Raw genomic sequence first — 18,538 nt, forward strand, 5'->3', positions numbered from 1 at the left:
AGTGGGAGCAAACAAGGTTGGGAGGAATCTCTGCAACTTCTGTTTCCAAACAGTGATTTGCAGCTAAGCCTTTTTCTTGTACATTTTTTAAGGTGACTCTGTATGAAGCTCTTTAAATCATCTGAAGTGGATGGTGGTTTATGACTAAGAGACAAGGCGGGATTTGTCTATCAAACCTCCCCTCTGTTTTTAGCAAAGGTTGGTATTTTCAGGCATGGTGAAATGCCACCAAGTGCAATGTGGAGGGCGTAGTGTGAACTGGAGTTCTGCCAGTGCACGGGCTGAGTGAAACCTGTTGAAATGCAAGATGCTTCCAGGCCCAGCTCCGTGTCCCACGCAAGGAAAACCTCCAGTGGTGTTTCTAACTAAAGCTCTCAGCCTCAGATCAATGTAATGCCTACTATAAAGTCAACAGGAATTTTGTTGTTAGGACAATTAATGTGCTTGGTCATCTTTAGACTGGACCGCATCATCTACCCATCAGAAATAATGGTGTTTGTTTAAAAAACTGAGGAAGGGATTGAGGAAGAAGCCAGGAGAAACTAGGGAAAAATGCTCCGAGTTTGTGTTGTGCCTCTGGGCACAAAGTGAACCTGGAAGAAGGTAATTTCAAAGCAAGCCGTGGCTGGAAGTAGAAAGTTCACCAGTGATAAGAGATCACCAGTGCAGTCAACTGCAGCACCATTGAAGGTGATGGCCAGCAGAGTTCATTCAACGCACAGTGCAAGGCCCTGGTGGTGCCAGCAAGGCTGTGCATGGTGGGTTTGCTCTCATGTTTTGATCTGGCTTTGTAGAGACAAGGGGCTGGCTCATGTGCAGCTGTACTGAAGTCATGTAAATGGAGATCTGCCCGCTTAGGGTTGCTTTTAGGGTTGGGGGTGAAGGGACAGGGGAAGAAGCTGTACATGTTCCATATGGTGTCCCCTACAGCAGGGTCCATTTCCTAAGCCTTTGTTGGATCACTGCTGTGTTGAAATACTGATTCAAACACTAACAAAGCTGTGGCAGTTTAGAGCAGGAATGGGATGTTTGCAGGTGGATAATTAGCTCACTGGATAATGATGATCTCCTGTTATACGCAGCCAAAACCTTGGTTCAGTACAACATTTAGGGCAAGATAAACATACTGAGATTTGACTTACTGAAAATTACCCTTCCTGGAAAGATGCAGGGAAAGAAGATAATCCCAAAGACCCCAAGAAAGATCAGGAACTGAAACCACAGAGAAAAGCAGACATACTAAAGGCAGCAGGATTGCAGCCCCGTACGTCATATAAAATGAATGCAGTTCATCAGGCTGAATTGTTCATGCTCAGACCATATATGTTCAGTTCTTGACAAAGTAATCTCTTTACAAAGCTACATAATGCAGCAGAGTCAGCTAAGAAGGAGCTATAAACAAAGAAGCTATTCAGCTGTCAAAGCAATTTTCAGCTATATTAAAGCAGAAGAGGATGGAATGGATTCTGCTGAGCCTTCTGCTGCATGCTGGCCCAGGGAGCTGTAGCATTGCATGCGTGTAACAGGCGTGATGAGAGGGAGAGTGTGCACACATGCTGGCACATGTACACACGTGTGTGCAGTGGAAACACTCATTGCTTTCCTCAGCTTAGGTTAGAGATGGCAAAGTTCATATTTAAACCATGCTTTCTGTCTGTGCTTGGGGATGTCACCAAGTTCTGTCCATCCCCATGACATGTGCGGTTTCCATAGAAACTGATGCACTTTGGAGAGGGGAAAAAGCAGGAAAACCAAGCGGAATAAGAGAAGTGTGCAGTGAGAATAGATCATTTGGGCAGTGGGGCTTTTAACATAGTGACTTATACCTTCAGGTGGTGCGATGCCTTATTTATTTGGGGTATGTCACTCCAGAATCATTCAAATCCATTCAAATATACCTCAATTAAATGGATGCAGCTTCCTATTTCTTCATACACTCTATGCACCATCAGACAGGCTGTGTGCTTCCTGCTGACACATGGCTTCTGCTGTTTGCCCTGTCTCTGGTGTCATTGGCAGGTGTTTCCTCTCTTCATCCCAAACTGGGGAAGGAGGCAGGGCCTGGGAAGCTGCAGATTTCAGCCCAGGTTCAATGAAATACCTGTCAAGCTTCCCATAAGAAAGCTGTGTGTGACCTGTACCTCCCAAGGGGCAGGCAGGGCAGGGAGAGGCACACTGGAGCTATTCTATGAGGTTTTTCCTTCTTAAACCAGCTGAGTTGCCACTGAATCATTTAATCACTAATTAAAAATCCTGGATAAAATAAAGCTGTCTACAGCTTTCTGGCAAACAGCCCACGGACTTCAGTGGGGCCAAGGTTTCACCCTTTCCTTGACTGCAGAGCTTGTTTGTTGTCGCTTCTTTTTCTTTAGCTGTTCTATGTGGTTTATGCCTCATTTTTTCTCTTGGATGCATGTTTTCTATTCCTTTTATCAAATATTATCTCACTTCAGCTCCAGAATCTAAGGTTTTCATGTGATGGACCACAACAGGTAGCTTGTGACCCGGTTAGTTGTGTTTCCTTTTCTGCTGTGACCTAGGAGGGTAAGAATGAGATGGGAAGGCAGTAGGAATTTCAGCAGCTAAATTCCACCTTTAGCACCTCTGTGAAGGCATCAACTCATCTTGCAAGTCCTTGTTGCCAACACTGTGTGGTGCTAGGGGGGTCCTTCAGCTGGTATCTGACCAGCTGGAAAAAGGGTGGACCACTGTAACCCAGAGCATCCCCTGTTTCACCACCCAGGAGAAACAGGACCCTGTGTGTATTCTGTATATGTAAACGCTATTTGTAACAGAGCAATATTCCCATTCTGCCTGTGCATACTCTTTGGTGCGTATTTCTCCTGCCTTCCCCCATTTACCAGTCCTATCCTCTGTAATTTCACTTTCAGATTCTGCTTTTGAAGAGACCTGTGCCAGTTTTGCCTGGAGGTAGCTCGGAGATGGACCCCCGCTGGCTGCTTGCTTGAAGGTAGGGATGTGCCAGCAAACCCTGCTTCCCAGGGGCTTTTTGGCAGAGCGCACTCAACTCTAGCGCTGTGTTCTTCATGAGAAGCTACTCTTGGTCACACACAGCCCATGTGTGAGGGACATGAGCCAGTGGAAATTGCCTTACTGCATTCTTCAAGGCTTAGGGCACCAAAGTACGAATCGACAGCAAACACCCTAATCCCTTACTAACGCATTGGGTGGCAAACCCCACAGCAGTTGCCTGTGGTGTTGACGTGATTCAAGCCCGTACTGTTTAATTTATCTTTGTGCACCCAAAGACATGATATCTACCAGTGCTGACAGTTAGGAGTCTCATTTACTGGTTCATCAACAAGTTATAAGGATAAAAAGACACCGTGTGAATGGAGATAAAGTTTTGTTGAGCAGCTCTAATCTTGGTTGTTTTCTTTGGCTTTAAACCTTGAGTTTTACAAGTACTATGTGAAATGCTCTGCTTTACTTCTTTGTATCCAGGCAGAAAGAGCTGGTTTGTAAATGATGTGCTGTGTGGGTAATAGAGAGGCTTTCTCCTCTGTGGAATCCATCAGTGAGGAAGTTTACTATGTGTTTATGAGATCCCTCGTAGATCTTTAGGCTGGGCTCTCAGTGTTCCTTCTGTTGGGGTTTTTATTGCTAACATTTATTCTTCTTTTAATGGTGAGCTCTCAGAACAATGAATCTCTGCATTTATAGTGTATGGTTTTGAATACTGATGGATCTGTATGTACAAATACAGATATATCAAGTGGTTGCTTTTTATGGAGGGTGATTTCTGTTACTAAGCAATAGAGTAGACCTGGCGACAGAAGTTGCATGTTTGTGATCAGTCCATCTGAGCGGTTGTACCAAGCGACCTGATAAGAGAATTCATGCTGTGATGCACCACTTGAGGCTTGCCCTGTGTTCTGACTATATGGTGGTGGCCTTATATTATGCTGGTGAGATGTTTCCCTTCTCCTAAGAGGATGTGGGGTATAGTCACTGATTGGTTCTGTGAAATAGCTCTGGTTTGCCATGAGATCCGTAGTACTGGGTAGCTCCTTCAAAAACCTGGTGCCGCCTCCCAAGGCATTCCCTCTGTAGTACCTGGCAGTTAGATTAACAGCGGGTTACAGTACAGCTTGTTTTGTAGGAACGTTCACCCTATCCCTGGCAGTGTTCAGGGCCAGGTTGGACACAGGGGCTTGGAGCAAGCTGCTCCAGTGGAAGGGGTCCCTGCCTGTGGCAGGGATTGGAGCTGGAGGAGCTTTAAGGTCCCTTCCAACACAAACCAGGCTGGGATTTGTAAGTCTGCTGTTGAGAGAAGTTTCCCTGGGCTTACAAAGCCTGTGAGTTACACATTGTGCTTCATCAGGAGGTGGTTTTGGTCAAGAATTGCAGAGACAATACAAAAATCACCTTGGTTCCAATGTGATCCTGATACAAAAATGCATCATTTCTTCTTGCGTGAAGTGAATGAAGTGTTGGCATCAGTAAGTATTTACATTGACGTTGGTTTTAAACTTCAGTGTGTGCTGAAAGCCAGGCTGAAATATTTCCTAGATGGCCAGATGATTCTAAAGAAACGATACATCACAGAGAGTTCAGAAACGCTGTTTCAAAGGGTGCCGCGTGGTTAATACAATTACACTGGGGTTTTGCTGGGTGTCCAGGGCACGTCCTTCGTTATCTTCGCATAGGTTACACCTCAGTTTTATGTTTCATTTCAGTGTTCCAATTTTCTATTGTATAAGCAGCTGCATGAGCTCTACCTTTCCTTGTGCTCCTGCTTTGACATATTCCTATCCATCCATGGTCTTAAGAGAACATCCGCCCATGTTCTTGAGAGGGTTTTTTCTCTGCGCACAAGAACAACTGACAGAAGTACCAGTTACTGTCTAACTCAGCCCAAATCACTCAGTAAATATCCATCACATTTATATGTCACACCTCTTCTTAACTGTATGTATCTGCTATACATGCACTTCTTCTGTGCTCCCGGTGCATGGACAGGAAGAAATCCCAAAGCACCAAGGCACTGTTGATGTATGTGGCAAACCTCGCACGGATCTTGATTCCAGGAAGAGCACAAACACATGCTGATAAACAGTTTCTTATCTAAGAAATACTTGAGAGAGTGTTTCTGCAATGAGAGTGCTGCTCTGAACCCCAGCAGTTGGTTGCTGCCTTGTTTGCATCTTTTAGTGTTTCAACACCCTGCTGATAGTGTTGTGAAATCCTCGCTGGGCCACAGCCAGTGACCCCAATAAACTTTTACTTGCTTAATGATTTTATAACTCATCAATGTGAGATAAACTTGCCATTTGCTCATTTAGCTTCTCTCTTCTGTGTTGTGTGTGAATACTATCTCATCTCATGGGGACTCCAAGTCTTTGAGGCTTAAGTTCTTGCAGAGTTATCAAATAGAGCAACAGGAACACGTTTGGACACTTAGCAAAGTTCTCATAATGTTCTTCACTGATATTTTTAGTATTATAAAGGATGATTACTGTTGTATTGTAAATACATTGAGCTCTTTCGTATTCTGTGGTGTAATTTTCCAGTTTCATATTTACATTTATTAGTACACATTCCATGTCAAGTTGTCTTTCACTGCTCAAGGGTCATCCCATGAACTGTCTGCAGAATAGTCCTTCTTTCTAATTGTAGAATCATAGAATAGTTTTGGAAGGGACCTTCAAAGATCATTGAGTCCAACCCCCCTGCAATGAGCAGGGACATCTTCAACTAGATCAGGTTGCCTAGAACCACAACCAGCTGGGCCTTGAATGTCTCCAGGGATGAGGCATCCACCTCCTGTCTGGCCAACTTGTGCCAGTGTTTTATCACCTTCATTGTAAAGAATTCTTCCCCCATCCAGCCTGAATCTCCCCTCGGGCAGGTTAAAGCCATTCCCCTTGGCTTGTCCCTACAGGCCCTTGTCCCAAAGCCCCTCTCCAGGTTTCCTGCAGCCCCTTTAGGCACTGGAGCTGCTCTCAGGTCTCCCCTTCAGGAGCCTTCTCTTCTCCAGGCTGACCCAGCCCAGCTCTCTCAGCCTCTCCTCACAGCAGAGCTGCTCCAAGCCTCTCAATGGCTCCCGTCTCGTCTCACCAACACCCACAACCTCAAGGGATCAGCTCAGAATCACCAGGGCAGCCTCAGTGCTCAAACTGTTCCATGCAGCCTGACCCCGTGTATTTCTGCAGCAGAAGCTCTCACCCGGATCTGTGATACCCTGAGACCCGCAGCTGAGGAAGGAGCCCGAGCTGGGCTGTGCTGAGAGCTCTGCAGCTTCGTTACGCAACCGCCTGTGCTCAGATTGAGCCGAGCCCCCTCAGCTGCCTCCACACCACCTATGCATGAAGTTGGTACTAATTCTCATTTACAGTCTTGATGCTGTCATTGCCTATCACTCATATATGATCAATGGGGCATTATTCCAAATGGCCAACCAGCCCTAAACTTCAAACAAAAGGCTAAGACATGAAGTATAATCATGTCACCGAACACATCACATCACTGAGTGGGGTTTCTTTAATTGCCAAAGGATTGAAAAGGAACAAAAGACATTCCCTCCATGCTGCAGACTTTCTCCCTTTGTGCTTGTCGATATTATATTTCATGTTTCCAAGCATTCAAGTAGTGGAGCCGAAATTGGAAGCAGGAGGAGAGGTATAGAAATCATACCTGGAGGCGGCGAGAGAATCAGAGAGTTCTCATTCAGTACCAGTGATATAAATTCCTGTCCAAAGGGCTTAGGCTTTGAGAGGAAAATAACTTATATGAAACTAAGGCTGTAGCAGCCTAATTTTGCTCTCTGGACCAAGGTAAATTTCCTCCTAACACAATAAATAAATACATAATACAAAGTGCTGTGCTATTTCCTGATTCATGATCTTGTTAGACTCCGAAGAAACGTAGATCATGCTGGAATTGTAATAACACAGGCTTAGTACATAGAGGGGGAATTACATCCAGCTACTCAATATGAAGAAAATGTATCAAAAGGGAATGATTTAGAGGAGAATGAAAACCTCCTTTAGACTCAGTTATAATTCAGCTGTGGTTTCCCCTGGAAGAGGATCCTTCTTATATATACATAGAATCATAGAATTTCATATATAAAATGTATAAATGAATTTCAGGTATTTAGCTATAGTCTATCCTTACGCTGTGAGCTCAAAAGCAACTTTGGAAAGCTCAGCAAAATTATTTAATAGAAAATCCCTGTATAATAACATGTAACAATATTGGCTATAGATGTATTTTAACCATATAAAGCTGTTTTCTCTTTGCACACTGTGTCACCTGAAACTGTTTCTTCAGGCTCAGAAACTGGAGCCTGTATTTGTCAAATATTGTAGGGATAGGAGAAGGAATAATAACAGCAATAACTGATTTAATTATTACTATAATTATCATTGCTGCTCTTATCATGCATCTCATTTGCCGTAACACCTGCGATGCGCCTGGCGATTTTCAGGCGCTTCAGTGCTTTCACTTCATTCTGCAAAGTGAATAATAATCCAAGGACAGAAGTGGGGGAAGAAAATATCAATAAGCAATTTATGGGGGACACATCCATAAATCAGGAAGCTCCCTTATAGCTATGGAAGTGTGCTCTTAGGAGGGCTCGTAGGAAAGGGACTTAGTGGATGAGCCCTGGGACAGGGCTTATGGCTTGGTCTGTGGTGTGGTGCCACGAGGCAGGGGGCTGGAAGCCTCTCATGGTGAGCTGGTGATAGCATAGAAGGAGCACCAGAGCTTTGAAGGCTAAAATTTGCTCCATGCAGGATGGGTGAGGAACTGGGAAAGTCAGTAGGGGAAGTTCTTCCTGAGCCTCTGTCAGCAGGGATATACTCCAAGATGACAGCAGTGGGGCTGCTGGTGTAAATCCATTTGGCCGTATAGATTTCAGTGCCTCATGGCTGAGGATTGTGCCAGGAGCTTACAAATCCCTGCTGTTCCACACACTGGAGTACAAAACAACTGCTCTTGTGTAATGGTGAGTCATTGGCCTCTGCTTGAGGATGATCCAGCTACCTTGTCAAGGAGCTTGGAACAGAACTGTGCATCTCAGGTGACTTCATTATACAGCATGGCAAACAAGTTGCCTTCACCAGCATTTCGCGGGCAGCCCTTTGCGCATCCCTAGGGAGGTGTTCGGTGTCATGGCCTGAGCTTCTCCCCTCAGAGAGGCCAGATCTATAAAACAGCTCCTTCCCCAGGCTGAAATCCTATTCCTATCATCAAAATAGCTTCAGGATTGTGCTGAAAGGGCAATTTTCACCCTTGATGGCTGAATCACTGCAACATCTGTGTTGGGTTATGGTGCAGCTGAGGGAAGAGGATGAAGATGCGATGTAAGTGGTCAATTCCTTTTTAAGAACACACAAAACCACATTAGTAAAAAAGAAATACAGCAACTCAGGTAACAAAAACATTATCTTATGGATTTCATATGAACTTTGCCATAGGGAGAGCACTGACACAGCTGTTCAGGCTTCTTTTTCCCTTTGCTACACAAAAAAGCAGAGGAATCTGAACAGCTGTTTGGGTGATTTTATGCCTTTGGTAAGTAAAACTAAAGGCAACTGCCATGAATAAGCAATGTGAAACTGCCTGCAAAGATGCTGTAAAAACTCTCAGAATAATTCCTGGACCTCATCCACAGCGAATAAAGATCTGTTTGCCATGGAAGGAGCTGAGCCAGAAGGGCACATGGGGCATTTCCACTCAGTCACTGAGCAGGTGTAGCATCAGCTGTCCTGCATCTCTTCTTGTCATGAAGGAAAGACTCAGTTAGACGGGGGGCAAATTGGCAAACCGGGTTATACTGGAATCAGTTTTCCGGTGGAATCAGTGCATGGTAACCCTATTGACTTCACTGAAGTCACTTATAACAGCACAAGAGGGATGTGGAGCTGATGGAGAGAATCCAGATGTGGCCACAGAGGGGCTGCGAGGGCTGGAGCAGCTCTGCTCTGGAGCCAGGCTGAGAGAGCTGGGCTGGGGCAGCCTGGAGAAGAGAAGGCTCCTGAAGGGGAGACCTGAGAGCAGCTCCAGTGCCTAAAGGGGCTGCAGGAAACCTGGAGAGGGGCTTGGGACAAGGGCAGGAGGAGGATAGCTGAAGGGAGTAAGGGAACAGAGCGTGTAAGGACGTCTGGATCGGATCAGCATCATTTCCTAATGAAAAATGTCATTTTTTGCTCTTTCCAAACCCACATTACCAGGGGTGGGGGTGTCTGTGCTGACTCGTGCTGCATCCCCCACCACGCAGCACACAGTGTCCCAGTAGGTTAGAAAAGCACCTGATTTAACCGGGTGATGGCATGAAACAAGCGGGAGGCGTCTGGCTCTCTGCTGCCCAGCGATTCCCACACCTCCAGCAGCAAACCCTCAAACCCTCTTCGTTGCCAAGACAACCTCGAAGAAATACGAAATCCCGAACAATACCCTGCGCCCGGGAAGCCTCGTATCCCGGCGTGCACGCCTTCCCTTCGAATGTCAGGAGAAACACTGCCCTCCGCATCAACCCAGGTAAGCCCAGGTGAAGCCGTAGGTGATGTCTCTATAGAATGCCTTGCGTTTATAGACTGTCTTTTGTCCCGATGGCTGCCAAAGCTCGAGGGCTGGCACTGAGAGCCTGAGCGATGCTATTCCTGCAGCGCAGCGGTACCTATAGCTCAGGCAGCACCAGGAGGGGCTGTTGTGAAAGTACGTGAGCGATGGGGCTGTGAGTGCCCTCGCCAGCCTGTGCTGCATGGGAGGGTGTCTGCAGCGAGCAGGGAGCGCCAGGCTGCGCTGATCTGCCTTTATAATGGTTTCTGAAGCTTTTTCAGGCAGCTGAATGTAAGGTATTGCAGCCACTCAATAATTGGGATGGAGTGAGCTGTGCTCGGTCTTCAGGTCAAAGGAAATATAAATGTGAGTTAAGCCTCTTCAGTTCTTGGCTCCAAGCAGGACAGTGGAATGTCTGGAGCTTTGTATTTGTTAATGCTTATTTAGTTAACCTCAATGAATGTACATTGGACAAAGATCCAAGAGGTCAGAATAAACCTCTTCAGAGACTCTTAGGGCATTCTCTTGCAGGTATTAGCCTCAGGAGCTTCTCTGTTTCTCAGAGGTAAGGCTACGCAGTATATATATATATATATAATATAAGCTTTGCTTTTCCAAGTTCTCTCTAGGTCATTCCCATTTTATTCCCAGTGGCAGATAATAAGGGATAACTTTTTATGCAAAAAGCTAGGAATGCTCTTTTTATCATGCTTCAAGTTGGCATTGACCTGCTTGTTAGGAATGGCTGCATCCTGAGGAACTAATCCAAGATTTCCATTTGGTTTAAGATGTCTGATAAATAGGGAAGCATCACTTGGAGCAGGGGACCATGGGTTCTGCACGGCCATGCATCCATTTTACTGCGCACTCAGTGTGAGGACAAATCCATTTTAGCCTACCTTGGATCATAGCAGCATCCTAAAAGTAAGCAGGAGAAATGCCATCATCTTCTGCATCCTTTCATTCTTTGGCTTTCTCCTCCCTCTGTTCTATCCTCTTGTACCAGCTGCCTGTCAGGATGTTCCCAGCAGGAAACTTGGCAGCATTACGGGTGTATCCTGATGAACTTGCTCTTTCCATGGGCAGGGATCCGTGGGGGACTGTAGCCTTCTCTCTTCTTCATGTTCCTCCTTTTGCAATTGCATGGTGGGATCCAACAACTCCAGGGCTTTCGGCTCTAAAAGGCAAGTAACAAGCAGCAGTAGCAGATAGTTTGGTGCACAGGAGCACCAAACCAGCACAACCAACCAATTGATGCTGAGGCCTCTCTGTCTATACTATTGACACGTGGAGTTTCAACCTGAGATGAGCTTAGTCCTGTAGACTGAGCTCTGAAACTGTGCCACAGTATGAACAGGGATTCACTCCTGAAGCATGCACCTGATCCAGACTAAGACACAGATTCAATAGGATCCTAGAATAGTTTGGGCTGGGAAGGACCTTAAAACTCATTTAGTTCCAACCCCCTGCCATGGGAAGGAACACCTTCCACTACAGCAGGTTGCTCAAAGATGTAGATCTAGCATTTTAGGGGCAGAAGATCAAACAAACCAGTGCTGAAAGGCGAGTGTTGCACATTTGAGCATCACAGCAAGGCACTCCGAAGCAGAACTGGTTCTGCTTTGATGGCTCCATCAGCACATCCAGAATTGGCTTCTGTTTATGGGACAACCTGTCCCTGGCCCTGGGGGAAGGAGCCTTGTGAATGAGACATGGGGCTGTGCTTCAAGCAGCATCCCTAGAAGCAATAGTTCTGCATTGGGCCTCATTTGTGTCCCTGAGGAACAAATCCTACATCACACCTTCATCCTGTTATAAGTCAGACCCTGTTAAGAGTTTCTGGTGAGGCATCCCTGTGCTCAGGCCAATCTTTGCTCCTCTTTTAACACCTTAGAAACACACTGAAAACTGACTGCTCAGGAACAAAGGAGGTATGTGAAAGAACTGCAATTCCAGAAACGATGGAGAGTGGGAGTTGGAGCTATTATAGAACATCCCGTTCCAAAAGGAAACAAACGACAGGCTGATGCTGCCGGTGGGAGTGACGTACAGGGCTGCAGCGTGAGTCAGTCCGTGCGAGTTTCAGATACGGATCAAGAGGGAAAACATTCGTGGCAGCGGGACCGATCACATGCTCCTAGATGGAATTACCTCAGCTCGTTTTCCAGGCGGGTGTGCATGGGTTTGCTGCGCTTCTGAAGCAAAAGGCAAAGAGGAAAGGAGTCACGTGTAGGAGCCGCTCTATCTGTGTCTTCTTGCAGCCTCCTGCTTCCCACCCGCACTCTGCACACCCAGTGATAGTGTATCACAAGCCTTGCGCTATAGCACTGTTTCGTTCAGGAAAATGGAATGTGCTGCTGTTGTTGTTGCTGTTATTTGTGTTATTTGGAATCCCAAAGCACATCCCATTCCAAAGGCATGGCTTCATGAATGGGATAATTAAGTGAATTACTAAGAAAATATTTGGTTTATCACTGAAGTGGCGTCTTGCTTTAATAGTTTATAGTTCGGTTGGATGCTTGGAATTCATTTAAAAATGAAAACTAAAGCCTAAGGATCCTTTTAAGGCCCTAAAGGAGTCAGTGGAGCTCATTCTCTGCTTGGGGGGGGGGGGGGAAGTGGTGTGCAGTGATGTATAAATTGTGAAGGGGGCTTATAAGGATGCTAGGGAGGGACTCTTCATCAGGGACTGCAGTGACAGGACAAGGGGTAACGGGTTCAAACTGAAACAGGGGAAGTTTAGATTGGATCTAAGGAAGAAATTCTTTACTGTGAGGGTGGTGAGGCACTGGAATGGGTTGCCCAGGGAGGTTGTGAATGCTCCATCCCTGGCAGTGTTCAAGGCCAGGTTGGACAGAGACTTGGGTGGCATGGTTTAGTGTGAGGTGTCCCTGCCCATGGCAGGGGGGTTGGAACTGGATGATCTTAAGGTCCTTTCCAACCCTGACTGTTCTATGATTCTATGATTCTATGAACTGAATTGGCTGTTTACGGTGATGTTGTGGATGATGTCAGTGCGAGATAGGAAGCCCTGGTCATGCTTGGAGAACAAGGATGCTTTAGTAGCAGCAGCACCTTGAGCTGTTCCCATCCCAGGTTTTTTTTTTCCTACCATTTTGCTTTATCTCAGCTCTCTCCCGGTTGTGCCCAAAGAACATTCTGTGTGACTGCGGTGAGCCGTATCAGGAGCTGATGGGGGCTAAACCCCATGGACGCCCTGTGAAATAGGAAGGATTTTGTTGTCTTCGTTTCCTTTCTGTTTTGCCAATGTATTTCAACTCAGTCAGGTCCCCATCAGTGTGGCCCCTGGGAACAACTGCTCCGGCCCTGCTGAAAGGCCCGAGTGTTGTGTGGCAGAGGGGGAAATGCTGGCAGGGGCTGATGGTGGGAACTCCGTGACAGGGTTGCCACCAGAATCTGCAGATCAGTAAAGCGTAGCCGGTGATGAAACATTGCTTCATTCAGCAGCAAAGCACAACAGCTGCTGTGCCTCCAGATGGGAAAAGAAGGGGATGTTATTTGGCTACAGAGCTTGTAGTGAGGGATGGAGGATTTGGGTTCAGGGAACTGCAGTCTCCCGGTTGAAAAAGGCCTCAGAAAGTGATAGCAGCCATCAGGTGCTTCCCATCTCTTGTGCTGGAATCTCCTAAATGTAGGTGACCTTTCCATGGAGGTTCAGTCAAATCTAAAGCAGAACTGCAGGTTGGAGTCATAGTGTAACCCTCAAACAGGACCAAAATAGCAAGCTCGGATCAATGATTCAGAGCAAAAACAGAACTCCCCTTGCACTGGAATGGAGAAGTTTGGGTCGTGCCTCTCTATGTGCCTTATTGATGTTTAAAAGTGATGCTTGATTGAGGGAGCCCACCCGGCACCTTCCCCATTTGCTGGTGTAGCTTAATTCCATCAGTGAGCAAACCCTCTGGGATGGCTTTGATGTCCAGCAACACTAGCAAACAGGGAGAAAAACGCTTCATTACGCATCTTATTTATAGCAAAGCCCTGGCAAACCAACTGGCTGCTCCTGCCACGGAGGGAAGGGGACCTGCTCGAAGCACATGGGGTGTCTATCTCACCCAAACAACTAACCCAGACCTGGAGCAGTCTCCCCAAGTCATCATTATCTGCCGCATCCCCTCCTCTGCCCTGGCATGGGCACCCTCCCCTGTTATCATGGAGGTGGCAGGGTTTTGTTTGCATAGCTGAGCACCCACGAGCTGACTCCATGCATCCATGAAGGTCATGAAGTCATTCAATCCCTCCACCAAAATACCTGGACTAGCCTCTGGTCCGAGCTCCAGGAGCACACTGCTTGCAACCCCGGGGGGATAACTTTTCCGTGGTGTTGTAAAGCAGCTTTCCTGGAAAAGGGAAGGGTTTGCCAGTATTGCAATGAGTTAAAGAGTGCGAAGAGCTTTTATTGCAGGCTTGCAGCAGGCTTGAGAACCAGCCGTACCCTTTCTGCCCTAGCCTTAGGTGAAGTGCCAACACCGTCACAGCAAGACGCGTTACAGCCCATGCCTGTGTCCCGGGGTGACCGGTGCAGGTAGTGACAACCAACAAGGCTTCAGCGTGCCGGGAATGCCGGGAGAGGGTTTTGCCTGTGAACAACAGGGCTGCTCCTCCTCTTGCTCACCGCATGGCATTCCCCATGCCGCATCCCTTGCTGTCGCCGTTGGCCTGTGCCGAGCCGTGTTCCCATCTCCTCACCCTTCCCAAGGAACAGTCCCGGCCGTTCCGCTGGGCACAAAGCCCCACACAAGGCGCGCTCGGCTGATGTCACTGTCCCGGGAACAGAGAGCTCTTGGTGGGATGCAGGAAAACACCAGCCGCGGGGGAGGGCATCGCTCCAGGAGGGAATGAGACAAAGGTGCTGGAATGACCCTGGGAGCTTTGGGGAGAGGGGAAGGGGGACACACCTCGGCCCCTAGCACTGAGGGTTGGCAGGAGGTCACCTCCTATTTGGATTTCTTCCCTTGGGTTGTTTTGAACAATTCTGCTCTTGTTTTAGGAAGGGATCGGGGGGGGGGGGGAGGGAAGAATAGTTTTATTTTAGAGGAATTCCTTGCAACTTGAGCTGCTTGAATGAGTCAGGAGCACGGGAGATGGAGCAGAGGAGGGTGGTGCATGTCCGGGGCATGGAGCTCCCCCACAGCATCAATAATCCTCTCGTTACGGTACCTTTGCAGAGGTGTCTCGCAGCCCCTAACCCGGTTGGCTGCTCCCCATCACAGTGTTGCTGATGGAGGTTTGTAGCATCAGGGCAGTGGTTTCAGCAAGGCCGAGGTGAAGCAAAATACAGGAGTAGCTCCAGGTGCGTGTGCAGGACTGATGCTGCTGCCTCTTGGGAAGGGGGCTCACAGCACCACTTCCCTCCCTGTCAAGCCGTATTCCTAAGAGTGATGGCCCTTGTGATCGTGCTGACATGACTGGTGGTTTCTGAGCTTTTCCAAAAGCCTTTGAGATTGCCTAAAGAAAAGCATCAAGTACTGATGATGATAGAGTGTATTATATCTAATTATATGAACCCTGGAATCGGCTATTTCCCTTTTCTTCCATCATTCTTGATATAATTGGAAGCAGGAAGACACTCACAAAAGCAATATTGTTTGTGAGCCACCCAATGCAGCCCATGTTTGCAGCTTTTCCCTGAGGGTTCAGAACCAGCAGATTGAAATTATCCTCCAGACTTTATACACAGAGTCTAAACTGGCCACTGCATCTGATCTTTCTAAATGGTTCTTTTATGCCTGCAAGGAACCAAGTGAAAGCTCCAGCATGAAATAGCATTGAGCTATATCGGGAGTCCAGATTCAGCTGCACATCTGCTTCAGAGCCGGAAGTGAGGATTTGTTATTGTGAGCGCACATGCTGGGAACCAGGACGAGTAAAAGCCATGCAAACTCAGTATTTAATTACGAGGCACATGGAATCAGAAAAGCTCGATCCGTTAATGGGGAGGCAGAGAGCAATCTGTAGATTTCCTATAGTTGTGAGGTGACGCGTGAATGAGTTGATATGGTTCAGGGGTTCATGGAACCGCTCACAAACTGCAGTTTCGGGAATGTTCTCATGACCGGAGATTCACACCGTGTTTACTGTTGGCTATTCACTACTATCACCTTTCACTACTAGAGTCAGGAAAACAACGTCAGGTGACTGGCACGATCCATCAACATCCCTAATGAAGAGCTGGGATTGAGTAGTTGGAGCAAAGGGATGGGGAATGCCTTGGAGTTTGAAAGTGATGGGCCACGGTGTTTTGTAGGTACCAGGGTCTGGAAACCACCAGCTTGAGCTTTCCAGTGATTTGCTGTCTAAGATAGGGCCGTGGGCTAAATTTGCAATTAATATTATTTGAAAGAATAGATCAAACAGCTCAAGCAGATTTCCTCTAACTGACAAGTTCCATTAAACAAGAAAGCTCATTCTTAGTAGGAGATTTTAATATAACACTGAGAACAGAGAACAAAACAATGAATGGAAACATATCAGCAGTCAATTTCCTGAGTATTCAAGCCTGCATTATACTTTGTTCTTTGCTACAGCCACGGCTCTGTAATTATCAAGCGTATTCATGGGCCTTTTTCCTATTGACACTCAGCGTGAGCGTGGCTGGAGAGAGATTAAGCTTTTGTGGCAGGCATTTGAATTTGTCTATCTAAAAACAACCTGCAAGGCTGCGGGGAGCTCTGTGCCTCGGGGGGGTTGTGATGGGCTGCAGAACCAATGGGTCCCAGGTTCAGGCGGCGGTGGTGTGTAGGACTTGTAGCTCTGGAATGGTTATGAAGCGGTGACTAATGATGGGGCAGATGCTTGAAGTTGTTCCTGTGGTGTATGACTGAGAAATGGCTGTTGGACCACAAACATTGATTGCTGAGTAAGCCATTGCCTATGGGCTTTTCCACAGAAAAGGAGCTTTCTAGAATCATAGAATGGTTACGGTTGGAAAGGACCTTAAGATCATCCAGTTCCAACCCCCCTGCCATGGGCAGGGACACCTCACACTAAACCATGGCACCCAAGGCTCTGTCCAACCTGGCCTTGAACACCGCCAAGGATGGAGCATTCACAGCCTCCCTGGGCAACCCATTCCAGTGCCTCACCACCCTCACAGTAAAGAATTTCTTCCTTAGATCCAATCTAAACTTCCCCTGTTTCAGTTTGAACCCGTTACCCCTTGTCCTGTCACTACAGCTTTGTTATTCCAGGACTTTAACCAGTCTTTCCCACAGACACTACAGCTTCTTCTCAACTGATACCTCAAGCTGACTCCTCAATCACACCAGGCCAGGTTATCTCCTACCCATGCTACCAGTGGAGACTCATTTTGCTATTAACCAGTGTCTTTGTGCTCCTTGGATTCTTAGATATTAGGAAACAAGCTCTTCCCTGTGAGGGTGCTGAGGCGCTGGCCCAGGGTGCCCAGAGAAGCTGTGGCTGCCCCATCCCTGGCAGTGTTCAAGGCCAGGTTGGACACAGGGGCTTGGAGCAAGCTGCTCCAGTGGAAGGGGTCCCTGCCCGTGGCAGGGGTTGGAGCTGGAGGAGCTTTAAGGTCCCTTCCAACACAAACCAAGCTGGGATTATCAGGTGCCCCATGCATGTAGTTGGAAAGTCAGCTCCTGAGCTTGCAGCCCCGCTTCACTCCTCAGCCTTGAGCACGCACCGAGTCTTTTCACACAGCTCTGTTTCTGTGTAAACAACCATTTTAGCCAGAGATGGAAACCCAAATCCTGTTCAGGCTCCTTCACAGAGCCGTGGAGCAGGAGCGTTAGTGTTGGTGTCCTGGCTCCGCTCCGGAGCAGGTAATTGCTGTGCTTTCTGCCCTGCTCACACCCGCCATAGGTTCAATTAGAGCAGTTGTTTTCCTTCTTTCTTGCCCTGTCAGGTATTAATACAGTTGCTGTTCAGCTGCTCATGTGGTCCCTCACTTAGGTGGTGTGTTTCCATGACAAAGGCAGGCATCCTTCTATGCATACCTGGGCCAGGATTTGGTCTGGATGCCAGGAAATGAGGCTTTCATTGGCAGAAACTGATGTAATTCCATAATGGAGCTGCGGTGGTTTGTACCATGTGAAGATACGGCCTTCCTACGTGCTTCTCTCCAATCACAGCCTCTGGGTGAATGCCTACAAGCTATGTAGGCAGCTAGGTTTGCAAATAACCTGAAGTTCAAGCAGTCATTTATACTTATGGTCACAGTGGTGGTATCTAGAGAATATAGCATGTAATCTTTGAATGTGCTCTTTCCCAGCTCTTGAAGAGTGGCTCTATAGAGATATCTGAGCTCTTTACTCTTTGGCTGTCAGCGGGCAGATGGAGTTCATAACGTGATGGTTATGTTCTGAATTGCTGGAAAACGTGTTCTTTGGAAACAAATCTCTCCAAATTTGTCGGGAGAATTAAGAACATGCCTGAAAGCTGCACAGCAACAGGAGATTACATGCTCGCAGCTTCAGCCACCTGGCATATTGAGCATTAATGTTCGCAGCTGAGGGCCACAGCACTTACTGTGCTGTTTATGTGATCCATAAGAGCCTTCCTTTCATCTGGTAAAGAACTTGGCTTGAAACAGCACGTGTCTGAGCTGGTGGGCTGTGTGACACGCAGTGGGATGAGGTTTGCTGTCTGATCTCTAGTCCATCATGTGGCTCAATCAGTTATCACTGTCACATGCACGTGCTGAATGGATTGATGTTTGGGTGCATGGACGCTGGAGCAGATCACAGCTCAGGATGCTCAGCTGCTCAAGGCCATGGTAGCTGGACTCATGGAGACCTGTCTAGTGACCAGATGCAAACATCTGGTTGATTCACATAGGAAGTAGTCGAGTTGCCTACCTATATGCATCTGGCTCTGTATAGATACTGTGATATACTGCAGTGCTTCCACGTGTCCTACATCAGCTCCATCTGTCCTTACAATAGGATGTGGGTCTCCTGTAGGTCCTGGATTTTACCTGCCAGCCCCATGCTGATGCCTTAAGTGATCACAAGCTTTCACAATA

The 18,538-nt window shown here is 47.3% G+C and overlaps 1 protein-coding gene across 7 annotated transcripts in view; it reads left to right on the top strand.

The window, feature by feature from the left end:
* SLC6A6 (solute carrier family 6 member 6) overlaps positions 1 to 18,538 on the top strand; it is a 114,090-nt gene that overhangs the window by 11,084 nt on the left and 84,468 nt on the right. For all 7 annotated transcript variants that reach the window (XM_080625593.1, XM_080625592.1, XM_080625596.1 and 4 more), the window contains exon 2: positions 2,892 to 2,971. The gene's annotated coding sequence lies outside the window, so the exon portion shown is untranslated. The remainder of the gene's footprint in view (positions 1 to 2,891; positions 2,972 to 18,538) is intronic.

This window comes from Psittacula echo, assembly GCF_963264785.1.
Source record: "Psittacula echo genome assembly, chromosome: 9".
NCBI classification, from domain to species: domain Eukaryota; kingdom Metazoa; phylum Chordata; class Aves; order Psittaciformes; family Psittacidae; genus Psittacula; species Psittacula echo.